Raw genomic sequence first — 18,161 nt, 5'->3', positions numbered from 1 at the left:
CTTGTCAGGCTGCTCTAGGGTTGCCCTTTCTTCCATTTGTGTGGGCTGTCTTGTTGTACTTATACTTTACCTGTTGGTTGCTCTTTTGTTGGTGGGTTCTCCCTTCCAGCAGGTTTACTGGTATTCACAACTCCAACATTGTCTTCTATGCTATTGTACAAGTGTTGGTTAACAAAGCAGTATTACCAGACAACCAAACCTATTCCATCAAAATGAAACCCCCTACCACGTCAGCAGTCTCAACTGCAATTGAACTAAGATTAATACAGATGAAGAGAGAGTGCATATATTATAAGATATAACAAAGGGAATATTCAATGGCTAAAAGAGGGGAAAATATTGTTGTTTGGTAAGTGAGAAGAGAATTGATAACAGTTGGAATGGAACTGAGGCAAAGAAATAAGAGAGCAAAATTTACAATATAAGTATAATTGAAAAGGTGATGGGAACAATAGGGTAAAAGCAAGAAAGAGTACACTATGAGATTCAAAGTAAAATTAGAATGGTACTGGACCAAAAGGAGCAGAATTACAGAAAAACCACAGTAAAGTTGATAGTAACAACTGCTGAATGATGTTTAATGAAGGTGGAATGAGAATGAGAACATTGTAGAAAAGTAAAAAGTGAATATGAGATGTCTATAGTAAAGAAAAATGATTCTGAGAGGGTGGGGGGAGTAAACTAATAAGAGTAAGGAGTAAAAGCCAGGGCCCGGGCCGGCCGCCCCGGTCTCTGAGAGCCGAGGGTGGGCAACACTGGCTCTGGGAGAGAACTGGTCACCGGCACCACCCCTGTCCGGCAGGGCGCAGATTGGAAAACACCATAAGAGATCGGTCTTCCAGTAGTGNAGTAAACTAATAAGAGTAAGGAGTAAAACCCAGGTTGAGGGAAGGGGTAAAAAGAAAGGAAAAAGGGGGGAGGGAGGGAGAAAATAAAATTTTGTTGAATTTTATTTTCAACAAAATAAAATTCCTTACTCAGCTGACCATGGGCATGGTGAAGGTAAAATGGAGAGTAAGACAGTGGGAGACTATTCTATGTGTTTAAAGTAGAAACAAATGGTGAACAAATAGGTATTCCTTTGGAGATATACAGCAATAATCATGAAATATCACCTAACTAGCACTGTTTATAAAAGGTGAGGAAAAAAATGAGACTCTTATTAGAAGGGAAAAAGAATGTGAGCTGACTGAAGAAAGACTGCTATCCCCAGCTGGTGTGGCTCAGTGGGTTGAGTGCAGGCTTATGAATCAAATGGTCACTGGTTCAATTCCCAGTCTAGGGCACATGCCTCCAGGCATGTGGGCCAGGTTCTGGGCCAGGTCCCCAGTAGGGGACATGTGAGAAGCAACCACATACTGATGTTTCTCTCCCTCTATTTCTCCCTCCCATCCCCTCCCTAAAATAAAAAAATAAAATCTTTTTAAAAAAGAAAGAAGAGTACTTAAGTGAGGTAAGATGGAGGAGAAATGGTTACAATAGGAATAGAAACTTGGCGTAGTTTGAGAGACAATAAAGTTAACCACAACAGTAATAAAGCTCAGGAAGATTTTGAAGTGGATTAAGACCAGGGAAGGGTGCTGTGTGGGATTTGGAATAACAATAGTATGATTAGAAATATATAATCTCAATAAAATAATAAAAATTAAAAGATCAAGAGTGGTGTGTTATTTGGAATACAAGTGAAGGTATAAAAATTAAAATACTCTATGAAGGAAGAATAAAAATAAATCAAACAATAAAAACACATAAAACACAAAAACCTAAATAAATGAAAAAAATAAATTAAAATAAACACGCAAGTTCTGAAACATAGCAAAGTGAAATTTGTCTCAGCAGTTGGTGTTAGCCTTCTGACTTCTTTCTGGATCCATCTCAGGTCTTCTCACAGCTCGAGCTCTTATTGTCATACTCTTGAAAACAAAAAGCCTCCTGCTGATTTTAACTCTGCCCTGCCAGTTTTGCCAATCTTCTGGTATCCTGCATGCAGAAGGGGGATGAGCTCTATTTTTTTTATTCCTTTCCTGTGGTTCTGCAAGGATGGGGGCTCAATCTGGGCTACAATTATCACAGGTGCCCAGTTTCTGGGCCATGCCCTCCAACATTGGGTGGCCTGCACTGTGCACTCTGCAAATTTGTGTAAGGCCTGTGCAAATAATCCACCTTGTTTTGCACCCATCTGATCTGTCCTTGAGGTGCACTAAATGGGAGCAATGGCACCCCCCCTCCTTTGTTGGCCTGGCCACTGTGCGTGTGTAGTCCCTGCATATCGACTATATTGTGACCAGTCAGCTGAACAGGTTCACAGAATTCTGGCAGACTGATGACTATTCACAGAGCCATTGGAAATGCTTGACCTGCCTTTATCCAAGGGTACCTTTATCCATGGACACTGCAAGCTGCAGTGTATGTCCCCTGCATGTCACCTGTTCCCCAGTGTGTTCCCCAACAGGAAGCCCCTAATTCCTTTATATACTAAATACAGACAAGGCCAGCAGGGTGCCAGAATATTATGTAATACAGCAAGATTCTGTGCATAAGAGCCCACTCATGGCTATGGGAACAGTTTCTCGGACTCAGTCTCAAGGCTATGAGAACATTGCTTATCAAGCCCATCTTCAAGGTTATAGGAAACTGTTTCCTTTAGTTGCCCAGATATCTAGGTTAGGAAGGCAGACTAGCTCTGTTTACCCTACATCAACACAGTTCCCCTACTTAAGGAAGTCTCTCTGGGTTCCCTGCCCCTCTGAGCCCCTGCTGTTCTCATTTGATTAATCCATGAAGCACCCTGAATGAGACCAAATTGCATCCCCAGTCCTCCTTCTTTACTGGCTTGGCCTCTGTGTGCAATTGTTCCCTGCACATGCAAGGTCCCTGCAAGGCAGTTAGTTCCACTTTCGAAAAAAGTCCTCTTGGTGATGCTGCCACTCCTAGCCACCATCCAGCTTTCCATGCAGTCCAACTCTCTGACTAGTCCAGAGTATATTTGTGCCATGGCCAGTTGCAGCCCATCTCTTCTGTCAGCTACAGGTGTCACCCAGCTCCCCAGTTTCTCTGGTACTGTCCCAGCCAGCTACCACTGCCCCAGCTTGGGTACACCACCAGCTGTATCATTTACTGCCTATTTACAACACCCCTGCATCCCCGAGGCAACTTTATGCATCCAGGTCTCTCCTGGCATGGGTCTGAGACTTCCCCGCTCTGGGATGGGAGGGAGCCATTAGGTTGCTATCACTGACCCAGCTCTTATCCCATATTTCTGTGGCAATTGTGGTCTCTGGCACAAGGCCTGGGGACCTTCCCATCACTTTACAAAGTCTCCTTACTGCCTGTTTTTAAGCATCTTCTGCATACTTTGGCTTCCAAAGTTTGTATCAGCTGGGGTTCTGTTGGCTATTCACTCTGTTCTTTGGAAGATCAGCTAAGTGGGCTCCACTCCCACCCACATTGCTGCCGTCTTCCAGATCCTATTTTGCCATTCATATTTTAATATGAATTGTGTTAAATCTATAGATTGTTTCTGGTACTGTGGACATTTTAATGATGTTAATGATGTTTCAATCCATTTATTTGTATCTTCTTCAATTTCTTTCTTTAATACTCTGTGGTTTTCTTCAGAGTACAGGTCTTTTACTTCTTGGTTAAATTTATTCCTAGGTACCTTATTTTTGTAGTTGCTATTGTAGTAGTAAAAGAAATTGTTTTATTGGTTTGTCATTCTGATAATTTATTGTTGGTGTATAGAAATGCCACTATTTCTGACTATTAATTTTGTATCCTGCTACTTTGCCAAATTCCTTTATTCTTTCTAGCAGTTTTTTGGTGGAGTCTCTAGGGTTTTTTATGTACAATATCATGTCATCTATGGATGGCAGTTTTACTTCCTCCTATCCAATTTGGATGCCTTTTATTGCCTCTTCTTGTCTGATGGCTATTGCCAAGACTTTCAGTATATGTTGAATAAGAGAACAGAATCAGAGAAATGGACACCACACAGAGGGATTTCAGTGGGGAGGGATAGAGGGGAAAGGTACAGCGAAGAAAAAGCATAATTACTAGCCATAAAATAGATGGGAAGAGATAAAAATAATATAAGAAACAGAGGACTCAAATAACAGATATACAACCCATGGGCATGAACTAAGGGCGGGGGAAATGCTGGAGGGTTGTGGAGGCAGGGTGGAGGGGGAATAATGGGAGAAAATTGGAAAAACTGTAAAAGCAAAATCAATAAAAAATACTTAAAGAAAGAATATGAAAGCAAACATCCCTGTCTTGTTCCTGATCTGAAGGGAAAGGCTTTTAGTTCTTGCCCCCTCTATTCCCTTAGCTGAGAGTTTTTATCATAAATCGTTGCTGGATTGTATCAAATGTCTTTTCTTTATATGATGATGTGATTTTTATCCTTCATTTTGTTTATGTGGTGTATCACATTTATTGATTTGCAGATATTGTGCCAATCTTGCATCCCTGGAATAAATCCCACTTGATCGTAGTGTATGATCTTTTTAATGTATAGTTGGATGCAGTTTGCTAATATTTTGTTAAGGATTTTAACATCTATGTTCATCAAGGATATTGACCTACCTATAATTGTTTTGTAGTGTCTTTATCTGATTTTGGAATTAGGGTAATGAGCTTGTAAAATGAGCTTGGAACTTTTCCCTCCTCTTGAATTTTTTGGAATAGCTTAAGAAGGAGAGCTGTTAGTTCTTCTCATAATGATACAGGCTGCAGCCAAGGGGGGGGGGGCAAAAAGGGATTTGGAATGGGGTCCAGAACTCAAGATGTCTAGGAAATATTGGAGAGACATATAAGATGCCCTCACCCTTCCCCCCCCCCCCACAGGTGTAAGTTGGGGGAAGAGACATATGGAACGGGAACATGCAGAGTTGTTTTGTACAGCCACAGCCTTGCAACTAATCCATGGCATGGTCATTTAACATGTCTATAGCCTTTGGTGGGTTGCTGAGATATGTTAGATAGCTGTGGCCATCCTTGGAGCCAGCAGGATGGAAGTCACTCTCAGCCAAGATGTAACTGGGGTGCAGGTCCCCCAAGTAAGAGCCTGCATGGAAGCTTGGAGAAGATTGGCTCCCTGACATGGGGCCATATAGGCCCAGACTCATGATTGCAGCCCAGTAAACCTAGACTAATACAGAAATGCTGGGAGGTGTAATTGATTGTAGGAGGAGTTGGAAATGGGGGTACAGAGGAAGATTGGTGCAGGGATTTAAACCCAGACACGGCAGCCATTAGAAGGAGAGTGCCATGTGGCTTTGGCAGAGTGAGGACCCCCTCTTGGCTTTGTCAGAAACAGAACCATGTGATTTAGCCAGAGTGCAGACCCCTGGAAAAACTGTAAAAGCAAAATCAATAAAAAATACTTAAAGAAAGAATATGAAAGCAAACATCCCTGTCTTGTTCCTGATCTGAAGGGAAAGGCTTTGGTAGAAGCCCTGCAGCTTTGGTAGAAGAGGACCACATAGCTTCGGGGTGCTCCCTTTGGCCACGTGGCCTGGGAAGCAGGAGAGACTTTGCCTGGAAAATGGGTACAAAGGACTTTTGCCAGTAGACCATGAGAAGGTGCCACATGGGTTAGGATTAATTAGAGATCTTGCCTGGATGGCAACACAGCTGATGGTGCCAGCAGCCTGAAACATGGAGGTCTGCTTCTTTTCCGGAGTTACAGTAGCCCAAATTAGGGCAGAGGGAGAAGGAGGCAATGTGGGCATCTGTGGGTATCCTAAGGACTTTAATATTTTAATGAAGATGTTAGGTCACTACTTTAAGTCTGTATAGCATTAAATAAACATTTCCTTTCCTTTTCAAAAATCTCTGGCATTGAGAGATATCTTTCTTGTAGGGTGGTGGACATCACGAACCTTGGCCCCTGTGTTTTGTAACAACTTAAATGCTCAGTATTTACTGAGCAGAGAGGAATAGAGTTTCTAGTTTCATTAACTCACCATGTTTTTATTTTTTATCCTGCCCAAGGACATTTTTCATTGCATTCAGGGAGAGAAAGAGGGAGACAGAGAGAGAGAGAAAGATCAATTGGTTGCCTTTCTTCTTACATGTGCCCTGACTAGGGACCAAACCTGCAACCTGGGCATGTGCCCTGACTGAGAATCAAGCCCACAACCATTCAGTCTACAGGATGATGTCCCAACTGATCCACACTGGCCAGGGTTTAACTCACCATGTTTAAACTGTTACTAGTAAGTTCTACAAGTGACTCCTGTGTAGTGCTTTATAATTTTCAAAGTGTTCTTCATCTATATTGTTTTATACATTTCAATAACTTCTCTGCAGAGATAACATACAGAGACACATTGCTGTCAAATTTATACAGGCATACCTCTGAGATTTTGGGGATTTGGCTCTTACTGCAATAAAATATATGTCATAAAAAAGTGAGTCACAATTTTTTTGGTTTCCCAGTGGATATAAAAGTTATGTTTATACTATAGTCCAATGATTTTCAACCTTTTCATCTCATAGCACATATAAACTATTACTGAAATTCTGCAGCACACCCAAAAACATTTTTTCAATTTAACAAAATAACAAATTTTATTTATTTATTTATTTATTTATTTATTTATATTGAATTTATTGGGTTGAGACTGGCTCAAAAATCCTTACGGGTTTCAACTGTAAGTACAGCTCAGCAAAACACCACCTACACACTGCATTGTGCACACCCATCACCTCAAGCAAAATCTCTTTCCATCCCCATTTTCCCAACTTTGCTCATCTCAACCTCTCCCTACCTCCTTCCTTCTGGCTATCAACATACTCTTGTATGTGTCAGAGTGTTATATATACAGGTTTTTGCTTAACCCCTTCAACTTCTTTTATCCAGCTCCACAAATCTCCCCTTTGACATCTATTAGTCTGTTCCATATATCCATGTCTCTGTTCTTATTTTATTCATCAGCTTATTTATTTATTTATTTATTCTCACCCAAGGACATACTCATCAAATACAGAGAGAAGGAAATGTGGGGAGAGAAACATTGAGTACCTGCCTCTTGTATATGTCTCAACTAAGGACTGAATCCACACCTAAGCATGTGGAGGACTTAGAAGGCAAAGCCTCTACCTTTTGGTCTATAGGATGATTCTCCAATCAACTGAGACACACTGGCTAGAGCTGTTCATCAGTCTATTTTATTCATTAGATTCCACACATATATGAGATCATATGGTATTTGTCTTTCTCTGACTGACTTATTTCACTTAGCATAATTTTAAAAATAGGTATAATTTTGGTTCTTCCACACTGGATAGATATAGTTCTGTTGGCTGTTGTCATTTTTTAATTTGACAATCTAAGGGGAAATGGCCAGTGCTCTTGAATAAATAGTCAAGTATTGCATATTTTAAATGTTCTTGCAGCACACCGTTTGAAATTTGTTTCTATAGTCTTTTTTTTTTTACCTCACTCAAGGGCAGGATCATTGATTCTAGAGAGGGGAAGGAAAGGAGGAAGAGAAAGGGAGAAAGAGGGAGAAAGAAACATTGATGTGAAAGAGAAATATTGATCAGTTGCCTTTCCTATGTACCCCAACTGGGACCAAACCTGCAACCTAGGCATGTTCCTTGACCAGGAATTTAACCTCTGACCTTTTGGTTTGCTAGAAGACTGAGCCACACCAGTCAGGGTGCTACTATAGTATAGTGAGTGTACAATGGCATTATGTCTAAAAAATGTTTATATCTTAATTAAAAATACTTTATTGCTTAAAATAGCAAACTATTATTGAACCATCAATGAGTTCTAGTCTTTTTGGTGGTAGAGGATATTTACTTCCATTTGTAAATAATGCAATGTCTGTGAAGCACAATAAAACAAGGTATGTCTGTATAAGAAAATATTTGGTGCAGGAAAATTAGAAAATACAGATGAACAAAAACATGATCTGATCCCATTGTTTAGAGACAGCACTATTTTATCTAGATCCTTAAAAACCCTTCTTAGCACATATATAATCTTATTCCTCTGTGAAGATAGGATCATAATCCAGAATATGTGTTTTCAATAATGATTTCAAAGTGTTACTGGTTCAAGTAGTATAGACACCTGTGAGAAATATGGCGAAGAAAAAGCGACACCAGGTAGGACCATCCAATTCCTTCCCTTGTGTGACTTGTCATACCAGCTATAGTGAGCCTTTTCCAGTCATAAGCATGGGCTCCCCAAGTAGGATGCTCTTCTAACTAGAGCTTTTAATATGGGTTGTTAAGTATTTGTATAGAGTCTCACAGAAAGTTAGTTTGAATTGTGGGATTTAACTGAAACCTGCAGCCAACACTCAGTTCTTCTCCCATTTGATGTCAGGGTCACTGTGCCTGAATTGGACTGCATATCATATGCCAGAAAGTGCTTCAGGCACTTTGTGATATTCCTGAAGATTCTCAGAACACTTATTAAGAAGAAATCATTTCTGTCCCTCTTTGCAGGGAAGAAATGGTGGCTTGCCTAAAGTCAGTAACTGGTAAGTGCTGTCTCTAGAGCTGCTCTAGAGCTAGGGTTTTCTGCTGTCCACTTGAGTGGGGGGGGGGGGCAAAAGTGCATGGCCACCCAGCAGCTACCAGGCCCAGTAGACAGTACCTGTTCCACTGAACAGTCTTACTGCTTGATTTTGATCATAATGGGTCTTTTATATGCTGTGCAATTCATAGCTCATTTGCAGTGGTGGGCAGAGTGTTCCAGTGTATAATAAAAATACATACAAGGCCTACAGGGTTGTTAAACCACAGGTGGCCTCATGTCACAGGTGACTGATGGTCAAGTAGGAAGCTTTTCACTGCTACACCAGGTGACTCACTTTCTCAGTCTTTCATTTCCTCCCATCCTGAGTTATCTCTGAGCCTTATCAAAGAGGCAATAAGTGCCCTGTGGTCCCTGTATGAGTGGAAGCTGTCTGATCAGCTTCTCACATCACCTATTCCTGCCTGCAACAGTCATATCAAGTGTCTACCATCTAAGTAGAGCTCACATAGATATATAAGTGGGGGTGCATAGGGTGGCTTTATAGAAGGGCTATTTATTAACCTTGGCTGATCATTTGCATAAAGACCAAATTCCTTATTTTACCTAGAGGATGTAAAATAGAGATTGGCCTGGTTTCTGTCACAATTTTTAATATGAACTTTTTGACCTCTGCAGGCAAAGGTAAGTTATTTGCATTATAAGTGGTAGTGTGTGTGTGTGAACATGGGCAACATACACCTAAATTATGACTGCTTTCTAAAACAATACAGAAGTGCATCTAATCCATGCACTCCTGAATTTTGTACAGAAGGCAATTTGAAGTAAAATGTTCATCCTGACCATCTGGTGCCTTTGTCTTGGTCATTTCTTTGTGATTTTTGAAGACCGCACTGTAAGAAAACAGGGCTCTAGGAACAAGCTGCTTTGTTGGAAAGCCAATCTCTCCTTTCTTCTTCATAAGGGTCAGGCTGTGAGTAACACTGGACCAAAGGCTGCTGGTGTCTCTTTGGACGATGACCTTGCTTAGTTGTTGTTCCTTGATGGCCATAGAAAAAGAGCTCTAGGGAGGGGAAAATGGTGGCGGAGTAGGACAGAGAGACTCCAGTTCTCCTACCCCTGGGAGAAAATCCTGGCAGATTTACTGAAGAACAGCGCGATCAATTCCCCAACCAACAATTCCCCAGCATTTGTGAAAATAAGAGACCAGAGATAGTGATGAACCAGACAGCTACATGTTCTTGGGGTCTCAGGGACAAGAGTAAGGACAGAGGTGGCCAGGCTGGTGGCAGCCCTCGGCTGGCATATAACGGCCCTGGAGCCGTGGCTGCCACAGCAGTCAGGGCTCAGAGGCTTCCATCTGTGCCCAGAGACAGGGGCGTCTGCCACAGAGGACTCATCAGGAAACTGGTACCTGTGAGTAAAGACAAAAGCAGCAGCAGCAGGGCTGCTGCCCTCGAAAGCCAGGCACCCCAGAGTAAAGTCAAAAGCAGCAGTGGCGGGACCAGCAGCCATTGGCCAGCACATAAAGACCTCAGAGCTGCTGCTGCCACAGCTTCCAGGGCCCAGAGGCTTCTGTCTAAGGCCAGCATCAGGGCATCTGTCACAGAGGACTCATCAGGAGCCTGGCACCTGTGAGTAAAGAGAAAAGCGGCAGTGGCAGGCCCGGCTGCCCTCGGCCAGCCCAAAACGCCTCGGAGCCGTCGCTGCCACCGAGTTAGGGGTGTAGAGGCTTCCGTCTGTGGTAAGTGCCATGGCGGACTCATAGGGAGCCCAGCACCCAGTGGAGCATTGGGCCAGCTGCAGGGTCCTTGGAAGAGCTAGTTCTCTCCCTCACCATCTAGGCAGGGCTGGGTGGCAGAGACCTGTCTGCCTAGGTGTGCAGGGAGGGTGGCAAGTTCAGGGGGCCATGTTCAGTGGCGATCTCTGTGGTCACCAGCCCACCAGCCTGCCAGCCCAGGAAATTTGAGAGGAGCATTGTCCTAACCAGTCAGGATGGGGATTGGGCTGGACTGAAAGGCAGGCTTTCTGGGGAAGTTTTTACTGGAAAGTGGACTGAGGTGTTCTGTGAAGGAAGCTTGACTTGCTTCTCACCCAGCCACAGGACTGGGAAGGACCAGTACCAGATCCCGAGGGAACCAGGCAGCCTGTCCGGTAGGCAGGCGCCCGCACCTCAGTCTGGTAGCCTGGCTGGCGGGTGCATGTGCGCCTGGGCCTACAACCCAGTCCACAGAGGGGTCCGGCCAAAACCAGAAAAATCGGATTGGACAGTTTGAAACCAACAAGGGAGGAGGGTTTTTTGTTTGTTTGTTTGTTTTTTAACTTTTTTTAAACTTTTTTTACACTTTTTAAAAAAAATTTTTTAACTTTTTTATCACTAATCATATATTTTTTTAATTCTATTGTTCTGTATCTTTCAGTACTCTGATCCTCTCCTTTCTTTTTTCCTGTTTTAGTCTTTCTTCCTTTCACGCCAAACTTATTCCATTTTCCTCACTTCTCTTGCCCTTTTTTTGTGTTTCTTTGTTTGTTGCTTTCTATACAACTGTAAATACTTCACAACACATCTCTCCGGCCTTAGCCCACGTTACAGGTTCCTGAATTCTATTACTGTAGTGATTAACTCTACTTGCTCACATTCTATGTCTATTTACTATTCTTTACTCTCACCTTACCTCAAAATCTGACCACCCGCAACCTCACTGTTTTCTACATACAACTCACAAGCCTTCCCGCCCCAACAAGAGACTTATCTTTGGTCTATCCTTTCTAAAAAGTGGCAAACTGGGTTGAAGATTACACTTAACACTATATATAGCCTAAAGATCTTCTATCTCTTCTCTACTGGCTGTGACTGTAAATATCACAAAGTACTCTCCTGCTGTCATAAACCATTTTGCGCCCCCCGCAAGTGACCACAAACACACAAAGAAAGGAATAGGTGGAAGCGGAGAACATCAAGACACCTGCAGGAGACTGCACCACTGAATTCCACAGGTATTCTACCACAGAAGGTCACACCATAAACCGAGGGAGTCAGAACAGATCAATTTAAGAAGCTGAGGCTAACAAGAAGAATCTCATAAGCAATGGGAAGACAAAGAAACAATGCCCAAATGAAAGAAAAGGTGGAAGTCTCAGAAATAATGTTAGATGAAACAGAGGCAAGTCAGCTATCAGATATTGAATTCAAAGCACTAGTTATCAGGAAATTTAAAGAGCTCACAATGAGCTACCAGAAACTAGAGGGGAACTACCAGAAACTAGAGGGGAGCTTCAATGAGCTCTCCGCAAACTATATCAACATGAAAAAGGAAATAGAAACTATTAGCAAAGGCCAAGAGGAAATGAAGGAATGAAATACAATTTCAGAACTGAAGAACACAGTAGAAGGAATGAAAACAAGATCGATGAGGCAGAAGATCAGATGAGCGAATGGGAGGACACAGTAGAAAGAATCTCCCAGAAAGAGCAACAAAGGGAAAAGAGGCTCAAAAAGATTGAAGAGGTACTAGGAGAAATGCAAGAGAATATGAAACATAACAATATCCGAATAATAGGAATACAAGAAGGAGAAGAAGAAGAAAACAAGGGGTAGAAACCCTATTTGAAAGAGTAATGATGGAAAATTTTACTAATTTGATGAGAGTAAAAGTCAGACAACTCCAGGAAAGACAGAGAGTCCCAATCAAGAGGAACCCAAAGAGGCCCACATCAAGACAATCCATCATTAAACTGGCAAAATTCCAAGACAAAGAGAGAATCTTAAAGGCAGCAAGGGAGAAAAAGGAAGTAAGATACAAGGGAGCCCCAATAAGGTAAGCTACTGACTTCTCAATGGAAATACTCCAAGCAAGAAGAGAATGGCAAGAAATATTTCAAGTAATGAGAATCAGAGGCCTACAATCAAGGCTACTTTACCCAGCAAGGCTCTCAATCAAGATAGAAGGCCAAATAAAGAGCTTCCAAGACAAAAGAAGTCTAAAAGAATATGCCTCCACCAAACCAGCTCTACAAAATACTAAAAGGACTGCTTTAAGGAAAGGAAGAAGAGAGAGAGAGAGGAACTCAGGTACAAAAATGGCAATGAATAAGTACCTGTCAATAACCTTAAATGTAAATGGATTAAAAGCTCCAATCAAAAGACATAGAATAGTTGAATGGATAAGAAAGCATGACCCACACATATGCTGCCTACAGGAGACCCACCTCAGGACAAAAGACCATCACAGACTAAAAGTGAAAGGATGGAAACAAATGTTCCAAGCAAATGGACAAGAAAAAAAAAAGCCAGGGTAGCAATTCTAATATCAGACAAAGTAGACTTCAAAAAAAGGGCCATAAAGAGAGACCCAGAAGGTCACTTCACAATACTCAAGGGAAGAATCCAGCAAGAAGACATTAACATCATAAATATATATGCACCCAACATAGGATCACCCAAATATATAAGAAAAATCCTAGAAGACTTCAAGAAAGATACTGACAGCAACACAATTATAATAGGGGATTTTAATACCCCGCTGTCAAAAATGGACAGATCTTCCAAACAAAATATCAACAAAGATATAGCTGCACTAAACAACACCCTAGATGAAATGGACTTGACTGATATATATAGAGCCCTTCATCCCAAAGAAGCTAAATACACATTCTTTTCAAGTGCACATGGAACATTTTCAAAGATAGACCACATGATAGGATACAAAATGAGCCTCAACAAATTCCAGAAAATTGAAATCATACCAAGAATTTTCTCTGACCACAAGGGACTGAAATTAGAAACCAACCCCACAGGAAAAAACCCAAAACACCCAAAATCATGGAGACTGAATGGTATGCTATTAAACAACGAATGGGTCAAGATTGAAATTAGGGAAGAAATCAAAAAGTTTCTGGAAACAAATGAAAATGAACTTGCAACAACCCAAAACTTATGGGACACGGCCAACGCTCCTGAGACGGAAGTTCATAGCAATACAGGCTTACCTAAGGAAAATAGAAATATTTCAAACAAACAGCCTAACCCGACACCTGCAAGAACTCAAAGAACAACAACAAAGAAAGCCCAGAGCAAGTAGAAGGAAGGAAATAACCAAGATCAGAGCAGAATTAAATGACATAGAGACTGAAAGCACAATTCTAAGGATCAATGAATTCAATAGTTGTTTTTTTTAGATAAACAAAATAGACAAGACTTTAAGTAGGCTCATCAAGAAAAGAAGAGAGAGGACACAAATAAACACAATCAGAAATGAAAGAGGAAAGATGACAACTGATACCACAGAAATAGAAGGGATTGTAAGAAATTACTATGCAGAGCTGTATGCCAAGAAATTTGAAAACCCAGGTGAAATGGACAAGTTTTTAGAAAAATAAAATCTTCCAAAACTCAATGAAAAGAAGCAGAAAACCTGAACAGGCCAATAACAGCAGATGAAATTGAAGAAATAATCAAAAAACTCCCATCACATAAAAGCACTGGACCAGATGGTTTCACAGGAGAATTCTACAAAGCTTTTAAGGAAGAGCTAACCCCTATTCTTCACAGACTATTCCAAAAAATCCAAAAGGAGGGAAAACTCCCCAACTCTTTCTATGAAGCCAGCATCACCCTAATCCCAAAGCCAGATAGAGACACAACAAAGAAAGAAAATTACAGACCAATATCACTGATGAACATAGATGCTAAAATCCTCAACAAAATATTGGCAAATCGCATCCAACAATATATCAAAAAGATCATACACCACGACCAAGTGGGATTCATCCCGGGGATGCAAGGATGGTTCAATATACGCAAATCAATAAATGTAATACACGAAATAAACAAAAGCAAAGACAAAAACCACATGGTCATATCAATAGATGCGGAAAAAGCTTTTGATAAGGTACAACACCCATTTATGATAAAGGTACTCAGCAAGGTGGGAATAGAGGGAACATTCCTCAATATAATAAAGGCCATATATGAAAGACCTACAGCCAACATCATACTCAATGGGCAAAAACTAAAAGCTTTTCCACTAAGATCAGGTACAAGACAAGGTTGCCCACTTTCACCACTTCTATTCAATATAGTATTAGAAGTTCTAGCTGCAGCGATCAGACAAGAAAAGGAAATAAAAGGCATCCAAATCGGAAAGGAGGAAACAAAACTGGCATTGTTTGCAGATGACATGATAGTGTACATGGAAAACCCTATAGCCTCTACCAAAAAACTGCTGGAACTAATAAATGAATTTGGCATAACAGCGGGATACAAAGTTAATATCCAGAAATCAAAGGCATTTTTGTATACCAACAATGAAGCAGCAGAAGCAGAAATCAGGAAAAAAATCCCATTCGATATAGCAAAAAGAAAAATAAAATATCTGGGAATAAACCTAACCAAGGAGGTAAAAGACCTGTATGCAGAAAACTACACAACACTGAAGAAAGAAATCAAGGAAGACACAAATAAATGGAAACATATACCGTGTTCATGGATTGGAAGAATTAACATCATCAAAATGTCCATACTACCCAAAGCAATTTACAGATTCAATGCAATACCTATTAAAGTACCAATGGCATATTTCACAGACATAGAACAAACACTTCAAAAATTTATATGGAACCATAAAAGACCCCGAATAGCAGCTGCAATTTTGAGAAAGAAGAACAAAGTAGGAGGGATCACAATACCTGATATCAAACTGTATTACAAGGCCACTGTAATCAAAACAGCCTGGTACTGGCACAAAAACAGGCACATAGACCAATGGAATAGAACAGAGAGCCCAGAAATAAACCCAACTCTCTACAGTCAATTAATATTCGACAAAGGGGGCAATAACATAAAATGGAGTAAAGACAGCCTTTTCAACAAATGGTGTTGGGAGAACTGGACAGCTACATGCAAAAAAATGAAACTTGAGCACCAACTTACACCATACACCAAAATAAATTCAAGGTGGATAAAAGACTTAAATATAAGCCGTGAAACCATTAAAGCCCTAGAGGAGAGCATTGGCAGGAAAATCTCAGATATTCCACGCAGCAATATTTTTACTGATACGTCCCCTAGAGCAAGGGATATAAAGGAAAGAATACACAAATGGGATCTCATCAAAATTAAAAGCTTCTGCATGGCTAAGGAAAACAGTATCAAGATAAAAAGAGAAGCAACTGTTTGGGAAAACATATTTGCCAATGATACCTCAGACAAAGGTTTAATCTCCAAAATATACAAAGAACTCACACGACTCCACTCTAAGAAGACAAGTAACCCAATTAAAAAATGGGCAAAGGACTTGAACAGACATTTCTCCAAGGAGGACATACAGAGGATCCAGAGACACATGAAAAGATGCTCAATATCGCTTGCTATCAGAGAGATGCAAATTAAAACCACAATGAGATACCACTTTACACTGGTGAGAATGGCTGTCATAAACAAAGCAATAAACAACAAATGCTGGAGGGGGTGTGGGGAAAAGGGGACCCTACTTCACTGTTGGTGGAATTGCAGACTGGTACAACCATTATGGAAAACAGTATGGAATTTTCTCAGAAAACTAAAAATGAACGTGCCTTTTGACCCAGCAATTCCACTGCTAGGATTATATCCTAAGAGTCCTGAAACACCAATCCAAAAGAACCTATGTACCCCAATGTTCATAGCAGCACAATTTGCAATAGCCAAGTGCTGGAAGCAACCTAGGTGCTGGTCAGTAAATGAATGGATCAAAAAACTATGGTACATATACACAATGGAATTCTATGCTACAGAAAGAAAGAAGGAGCTCCTACCTTTTGCAACATCATGGATGGAACTGGAAAGCATTATGCTAAGTGAAATAAGCCAGGTGTTGAAGGACAAATACCATATGATCTCACCTTTAACAGGAAGCTAAACAAGAAAACAAACAAGCAAGCAAAATATAACCAAAGACACTGAAATAGAGAACAGGCTGACAGTGACCATAGGTGAGAGGGGAGGGAATTTCAGGGGAAATAGGGGAGGGATTTAGAGGAACATATATAAAGGATACATGGATAACAACTGAGAAGGGTGGAAATGGGAGGGAGGCGGGAGCATGGTGGGTGGGATTGCATGGGAGTAATAGACAGAAAACTGTACTTGAAAAATAATTAAATTAAAAAATGGGGGGAAAAAAGAAAAAGACCTCTAGTCAGGAGCCCTATACTCAGATTTGGGTATAGAGTCCCATATCCTTCTGTGAGATAGCAACAAATCAGTGTGGATACTTGTTCTGCCAGTGTGAAGTGCTGTCACTGTAGGAGGTATGTACCCTTCAACTCTAGGGACAACCCAGGTGGTGTCCCCAGGTGGGGGAAGAAATAAGCCTCCATACCACAGAACACCACCTGGCATCGAAGGGATGACTACTGATATTAACAGTGACCTTCATGAATCTCAGAATCCATGTGCTAAGTAAAGAAGCCCAGCAAAAGAGAGCACATACTTTCTGTGTGCTGCCACTTATACAGAATTTAAAAACTCAAACTAACTTCTAGTGGCAGTGGTGATGGACTGGGAAGAGGAATTATAGAGGTGCAAAAGGTGATGAATGCATTCATTTTCTTGGTCTTGGTGATGGTTTCATGGGTGTAGACACACATCAGAATTCATTACATTGTACATTTGCATTATGCACAGTTTATTGTATGTCACACTTTGCACTTCATACAAAATCTATTTTTACAAAAGCAGTTTATGTACTTTCTTCTAGGGGAATCTGGGGTTTTAGGCTTGGAGTGTATAGCAGTATTCTTTTCCCTAAAGGCTTGGACAAAATCCAGCTGTTTGTTTCCATGGGGTGGTGACAGGTTTAGGCTCCTGTGCAGGAGGGCTGCCTCTCACTGAGGTCTCAGTGAGAGCCAGACTCTGAGGAGGAGTGGTGTCATTGGAAGCTTCTTCCAACAGGAGATGGTTGGTAACACACAGTGTGGTTTTTCCTGAACATCCACTCGCTGCTCGTTCTGTGGGTGCAGATATTGATGACAATTCTGCAGTGTCTGAGCTCTGGTAGGATACCCATTCCCCTCAGTGGATATTGTTGACAAGTCAGTTGAAGTTACTTGTTATGATACTGCCATGTGTTCCTGGCAGACCACACCAGATCATCTTCTAAGTGGTGCTTTGTGCCTGAGTCTCCTCCCAGTGAGTACTTGTTTCCTGAGCTCCTTTCCACCCTCCTCCTCAGGAGGCTAAAAAAGAAGGTACACTTGATGTCACCAGAGTCTGCGATGAGGTGGCTGTGCAATTGTGCTGATCATAACACAATCAAGAACCATCCTCTGACACTTGACCATGGAGGCTTCTGGTCAGTGCAGAGCATCCTGAACATGTTAGATTCAACTTGGGCTGCTGTGCACTCAAGTTCTTTGCTGTGTGTCGGTGTTCAATCCCCTTGCATAATTTATGCTCATTTCTCCCTTGTCCCCGAGGTGATGAAGGCTCTGTGTCCTCTTCTGGGGTACAGGACAACACACATCACAGTCCAAGCTACACTTCCTTGGTGTCCTAAGTTTCTGTCTGCCTAGTGACCATTCCCTGTCCCTCCAGTGCTTAGTCCCTTCCTTGGACACAGGAGGTTGAAGAAGGAGGTGATATAGTGGGATCATGGCTGAGACTGATTCCTTAACTGTCAGG

The sequence above is a fragment of the Sturnira hondurensis genome, unplaced genomic scaffold (assembly GCF_014824575.4).
Source record: "Sturnira hondurensis isolate 20B ecotype Veracruz unplaced genomic scaffold, ASM1482457v3 Scaffold0008729, whole genome shotgun sequence".
Lineage (NCBI taxonomy): Eukaryota > Metazoa > Chordata > Mammalia > Chiroptera > Phyllostomidae > Sturnira > Sturnira hondurensis.
The sequence above is the reverse complement of the archived record's forward strand: the minus strand, read 5'-3'. Positions refer to the sequence as shown.